Here is a 6,695-nt window from a genome sequence, read left to right as displayed (position 1 = left end):
AATGACATTTGGTCCCATGAAATGTCTGCACTCTAAGCGAAACATTAATTCTATACCCACAAACATAACCTTAAACCTAATCCCAATCCTCACATCAAACTAAACCTAAAACCCTATCACAGCCCAAAGTCCTTGGAGAAACTAACACAATAATTTTCCTTCGGCAAGGAGACCATTTAAAGAACCATTGTCTATTTTCTTTGTTCCTCGGCGAAATTATAAGAGGAAGAGGTGTAACTTGTGACACCCTTTTGAGTATAGAATATAAAGTTTGTAGAATGTCCACGCAAGTAGGACCTACTTTACTACAGAGACCACTTTGGTTGCTGTAAATATAGTCCGGTTCCAGTATAATTGAGATGGGACAGTATATTGTAGCTGTGGTGTAACGAAAGAGCAAACTTTTTGTTTGCTTTCTCAGTGGGGGAAAAATTTCGTTATTTTCAGTTCATGTTTTGATCTTGAAGTGGGATAGAGTGTAAGTAGCGGAACATCATTAATGTATGTGTGGTGGTGGAAGGGCTTGTCAAAGTACTCCTGATGGGGTCAAGGGGCACCCCCCCCCCCCCCCCCTTGAGATATCATTGGGGTGGAAACCGGGGAAACTTCTGGTTTTCATAATTAGTTGGAGGGGTTCTGATGGCAAAAAGTGTGCAAATTTCCCAAGTTAACTTCATCGTTTATACATGCACTGCCCTTGGGTTTACCAAATAAGGCATTTAGCATGTTTAGAGAGTCTATGCGATTATAGTGTGAGAGTGAAATAAGGTTATCTATACCTCTTATCCATATAGCAATTGAATGACAAAAACCAACAATAAAAAAAAATACCTCCGTGACTATCATCATCATTATTTGATATCTTGTGGCTCTTTGCGCAAAGAGAAACATGATAATACAAGTCATCCCCATGCCAAAAGTGGGGGTGGGAAGTACACCATCACCCCACCCCCCCCCCCCCCGATCTACGCCACTGCCTAAAATATCTCTTTATTGACTGGATGGGATTAAGTCGCAAAATGTGAAAAACACTCAAGCGCATTTGTCATTGTGATAAAATTGACCTTTTGGCTTTGGTACGACACGGACTGTTCTCAGAAAGTTCAGTTTGCCTTCAATGCCTTTCAGAGGTCTCGATGGTTGCAATCGTATCGCCGGGGAGCCGATCGGTCATACACTTGAACTCTATACCAATTTATTGACCAATCAGAAACCAGCTTGTATAAGTATGAGCGAAGACAAACCAATTCTTCTTTTGTTGCAGATTGAGTGGCGTCAACAAACCTGCGCGTTGCCCTTGTTCAAAACTTCCCAGTATTATTCACGATTTAGGAGAACATTATACAAATACCGAATGCATTGAAGGGCACGGTTAAGACTATTTACATGTACCTAGGGATGATTTCTCAACAGTGCTATGTCCAGAGACTTCCAGGGCAAATAGTTTTAACTGCGTGATTCGAAAAAAAAAACAAAAAAAAAACAGTCGCTATTTGTTTTATATACTGCATCATTCTTACTTTAAAATATCTGTTATGCAAAATCGAATCGGTCAGAGAAGTCTTATTAATGATTAATTGATTACTTATGATTATCATAGATACGTGAGCAAAATATCCATAGTTGCATCTTGCAATGCCGCTAGCTGACTGCCGGGTAGGACAACGCAAACTAGTGACTGCACCTTTCACCAATCAGAATCGAGGATTCATCAAATGTGGTATATAAAAAGGCCTATACACTGATTCCGACTGGTTGATTGATTTAGTAAGTTCGTTGAACCCATCGAATCAGCAATGGCATTGACTGGTGAAAATAATATGCAGAAAGTGGAGGATATAGCAAGGAGTTCAGCGCGATGCCAAATAAAGGCACAAATGACTCAGGTGAACGATGTTTTATTTATACATAAACATGTACCGACAAAAAGTTCATTCGCCTTGTAAAATGTCCACATTTTATGCTGAACAACCACAATGGTTTAAAGGGACTGTACAGCACTGATTGAGGTGAGGATTCAGGTTTATAACATTTTTCGGTGAGATAATGAGAAACCTCTTATGAAATAAGAAAGAGCATTTCATTTCAAGGATTCAACGTTTATTTGATGAAAATTGGTCTTGAAATGGCTGAGATACCAAAAAAAAAAAAAAAAAACCCCGAATAAAATTGACAGGCCACGACTTTTATTTGGATCTCTTTGTTTTTCCTTGTTTTTAGATATCTCGGTCATTTCAAAACCGATTTTCATTAAAAAAAACCAAAACAACACAAACTTTTGATTCCCCTTAGAATTGTATGCTCTTTAGCATTTCACAGAGTGGTTTCTAAATATCTCGCAAAACGTGACAAGCTGAATCCTCACCTCAACCAGTACTGTACAGTCCCTTTAACCGTTTGGTCGCTGGAACTGTTCTATTCACAAACTCCGTTGGACTTAACTTATCTCGGAAGCAGCGGCTTACCACCGTATAAATGCTGTCAGTATTCGAATTGTCATTCCTCCAGGCCTCTTCCCCCCCCCCCCCTTTAAACTCACTCGGAAAGATCGGGGAATATCCTATATACGAGCAGTTTTCTATGGAACGGAACGTTTCCATACTTGTATTTAAGGGCATAATAACTTTCACATAACAGATAGGTTCCAACATTCAATTCGAAACTGAATGAGTTTCTGGGAGTATAGCTCGGTATTTAAACTTGCATGACAAGTTTGTTTTTTTTTTTCCGCCCTGGTGCAGAAGATTGTTTACGATCTCACTATATAGCTCGTTCGAATTAGAAATGAAATAAAAAAAAAAGACCGCAGGCCTGGGCTTTGTTTGTTTGTTTTTTTTTTGTTTAGAGTATACCTCTTCGTATGTTGTACAGTTCAATTCACGTCAATTCAGATTTTGTTTCCGATATCGCATAAGTTCCTTCAAGTATACAGCGTACAATAATTACAGTAAGCCAATATATTACAAAATACCATTACGAACAAAAGTTTGAAAGCGGAAAAGGTAAGTAAGCATAGTGATAAGAAAATTAAGTATGCCGTTGTAATGGTGAGCACGTAACTCTGTCTTATCTGCTTATAGTGCACATGACACACATACACTCTCGTATGTATTTATGTATGTCAGTACGTATGTATACACAGAAACAGATCAGATACCGAGATTAAGGAATAAGTTGGTTCTTGGTGTTGATATAGCTTTCTTGTTGTTTGGCATCACTGAATGACACATGTGATGTTGATTGCCTCCATCATATCCTCGTGGTCATAATAATTGGGGGCTTGTCCGGGAATTGAACCCGGGACCTTTGGCAGTCCATAAGGTCATAATACATGTGATACATATTTAGCGTATGCAAGACACCAATACCGCATAATTTAGTAGGTTTAACATTTACAACCATTGTAATGGAATCAGATGATCGAATTGTTTTACAAACTAAATGTAAAAATGTGTGTCCTTGTTTATGCATCAAATGATGTATGGCATTGCATTTCTTTCAAAGAAATAATAAAGAACAAAATGAAATTAAAAGTTACAGATCATACACACTCACACGTCTGCAAATAGTCTGTAAGACACGTTTACATGGATGGCATAGCATCGGTTTAGGTGAGAATTCAGCCTTTTTTATTTTCCAAGATACTCAGAAACCACTAAATGAAATGTTAAAGAGCATTTTATTTTAAGAGGAATTCAAAGTTCATTTGATGAAAATCAGTTTTGAAATGGCTATCAAAAACAAAGTAAAACAAAGCAATCCCAGCAAAGGGTGGGTCCCACCTTTTATTGGGATTGCTTTGTTTTTTATATCTCAGTCATTTCAAAACCAATTTTCATCAAATAAACTTTGAATTCCTCTTGGAATTACATGTATGTGCTCTTTCATATTGCATAAAAAGGTTTCTCATTATTTCAAAAATGTATCATCAAAATTGTAGGAAACCTGAAATCCCATCCAAATCGTAACTGTATCATCCCTTTAATAGTTTCACAGAAGTCATCCCACAATAAAATGCTTTGTTGACACTTTCCAGTCTTTATTGCAAGTAGGTGGAGAGAAGAGCTTCAGAAGTACGCATGATGGCAGTGCTACAAAAATTTGTACATTAAGCAAACGCAATAAAATCGAAGTTTGTGTCAATTTTAACAGTCATTAGCAAGCATTCCATTTTGGCTGTAAAAGTTCTATTTTTACAATTTGAATTGCACGGATCTCAGAAAGCAAATAATCGTACTGGTGAAAATCGGCATCTGTAACAACAAACTCAATTTGTTTTGATTCTGCACGTTCTGAGATTTCTAAAAAGAAAAGTTGTGTTGATAATATCATGCTTTGACAAACTTGCGGCATATCATCGGCTAATCGGTAGCTACATGGCTGTGCTTTCCCAACACTATTACACAAAACCTACATCCCCTTTATTCATATGTGATCATATAGCATATGTCATATGTTTCATATCAGTTCAACCTATACTTTACTCTATATATAGTCACATTTAATGTATTGCACCTGAAGTGTAACTTTTCGACAGACAAAATTAAGAATCTACTCAGGATGACGATATGGTATCCAAGGAATGAAAACAATCCTGCATTCTAATTCAAAGAGAAAATACATTTGTATATCATTTGACCTATGCGTAGATTCATGTAGCTAATCAACACATTGATTGCCGAGTTCAAACACTCATTATATACAAGCTACAGTCACTATCCTCTGGCAGAATACTGCTTAGAATTACCTACCGAAGATTTAACCCTTTTTCAAGAACTTAAAAAAAAAAAATCCTTACTCCCCAATATCACTACAAGGGTGGATGAGCTGATTCTGTGTCTATTAGTAAAGCTCATGTCTTTGCAGAAAGAGGAAATGCATAGACAACACACGTACAACACATCGACATGTATGTACATGTATATCATAACACACACACTAATCAGGATTAACATACGTTTGCATACACCACTAACAGTGTTTGTACTTTGTTCATGAACTTAAACTGGTATCAAAACTGAAAAAAACAACCAAACAGACATAGTAACATTGATTGATATATATCAAGGAATGTGTTCTGGTATGCATTTTTTTTTTTCATTTAAAATCTTTAGGAAAGTTGGGGACAGCTTGGTAAATGGTACCTTTATTTCATGGTTTGTTTTAGTACAATTAAAAAAAAAAAAGAAACTTTTTTCACTGGAATTGTGATATATGTTACATTGTGTCATGTACTTGACGATGATTGCGCTTTATTTGTACTTGAATCATGGAGAAATAAAGACTGATCCAAAGAATGCACTCTGACAGTACGGATTGGGCCATAAACCAGACCACACATACCATATACCCTGCTAATAAAGGGCCTTGAATATCAAGATTATCCCAACAAAGACATTATAATATAAGATATTACAATACAAGTACAATATAACAAAACACATTACAGTACATTCTCTTCTATAGTGCATAATGGATACAAGAATTGTTCGCTGCTTTACAACATAAAACATAATATCAGTACTACATTGTTGAATAATGCATGTAGATAGACACTCAAGGCAGATTAGATAGACTCTTTCATTATTGCAGTTTTCTGTAACATACACAAATGTCATCACAATTTATTGACTAGAGGAATGCATAGAATGATGGCATCATTTGGACGGAGATTAATTTCTAAAAGTGAAAGCTATATTACTACATCTATGATATAAAAATCCAACGAGTATTATTCATGAGCAAGGTATCTTGTGAAAGGCAATGAATCAATGACTGTGTCTGCCACGGGCACTATCCGTCTTTCATGGTTTACAAATTTCATACCAAAACAAACCATAGTCTTGTTTTCAGCAGGTTCTATCCCAGAAATCATGAATTGGATACTTCTTCAACAGTTCCTTCATTGTTTGTGTTGCTGAGAGATTGTCCGTTTACCCTTAAAAGGGAATAACTCCATGCACACATCGTACGTTGCAGCTGTTGATGTTGTTTTTGCTGCTTCCTGCGGTTGCTGCTATTGTTCTTTGTCTCTGCTGAGGTTGTTGATGTTGTAAATGATAATGATGTTGCTGCTCTTGTCGATGGGATTGCAGTGTTGCTGCTGCTGCTGTTGTAATGTTGTTACAGTTGTTCTTAAATTTTTTTGTTGCTAGTGTTGTTGTTTCAAATTTGATGATGGTGATGTTGCTGATAATGATGATGTTGCCACTATTTTTGCTGCCACTCAACTTGCTTGTAAAGCAAACCATTCTTTCAGTCACACCATTGTAGCCATATTGAGAAGCTTTCAGGCCATTTTACAAACATGGTTTATACATGTAGATAGGTACCCTAAAACCCTTTTAACCTGACTCTATTTCTTCTTTTGACAATGTATTTATTGCAAAGCACTCATCCTACAACTATCTACGTTTTAACACAATGCACAGGTCCTTAGTCCCACATACTGGCAATACTTTACTCCCAGCTACACAGGTTATTTCAGTATTAGCTTTTTGTCATGTAGTCAGTGTTTGATATTGCAGACTGGCATTTGCTGCAAATAGATTTGTGATAAGCAGAAAGCAAAAGTAACAATAAATTGTGAAAAGGCACAAACGAAAGAAAGACAATCTTTAGGACTACAATCTGTCATAGAATGAAAGAGTAGTTTGTTCGGCAATCTCAAAAAGGTGATGCTGAAAAAAGAACAA

Source organism: Diadema antillarum, unplaced genomic scaffold (genome assembly GCF_040938485.1).
Source record: "Diadema antillarum isolate AM-2024a unplaced genomic scaffold, OU_Dant_1.0 scf00000015, whole genome shotgun sequence".
In the NCBI taxonomy this organism is placed as follows: Eukaryota; Metazoa; Echinodermata; class Echinoidea; order Diadematoida; family Diadematidae; genus Diadema; species Diadema antillarum.
Note: the sequence above shows the minus strand (reverse complement) of the source record.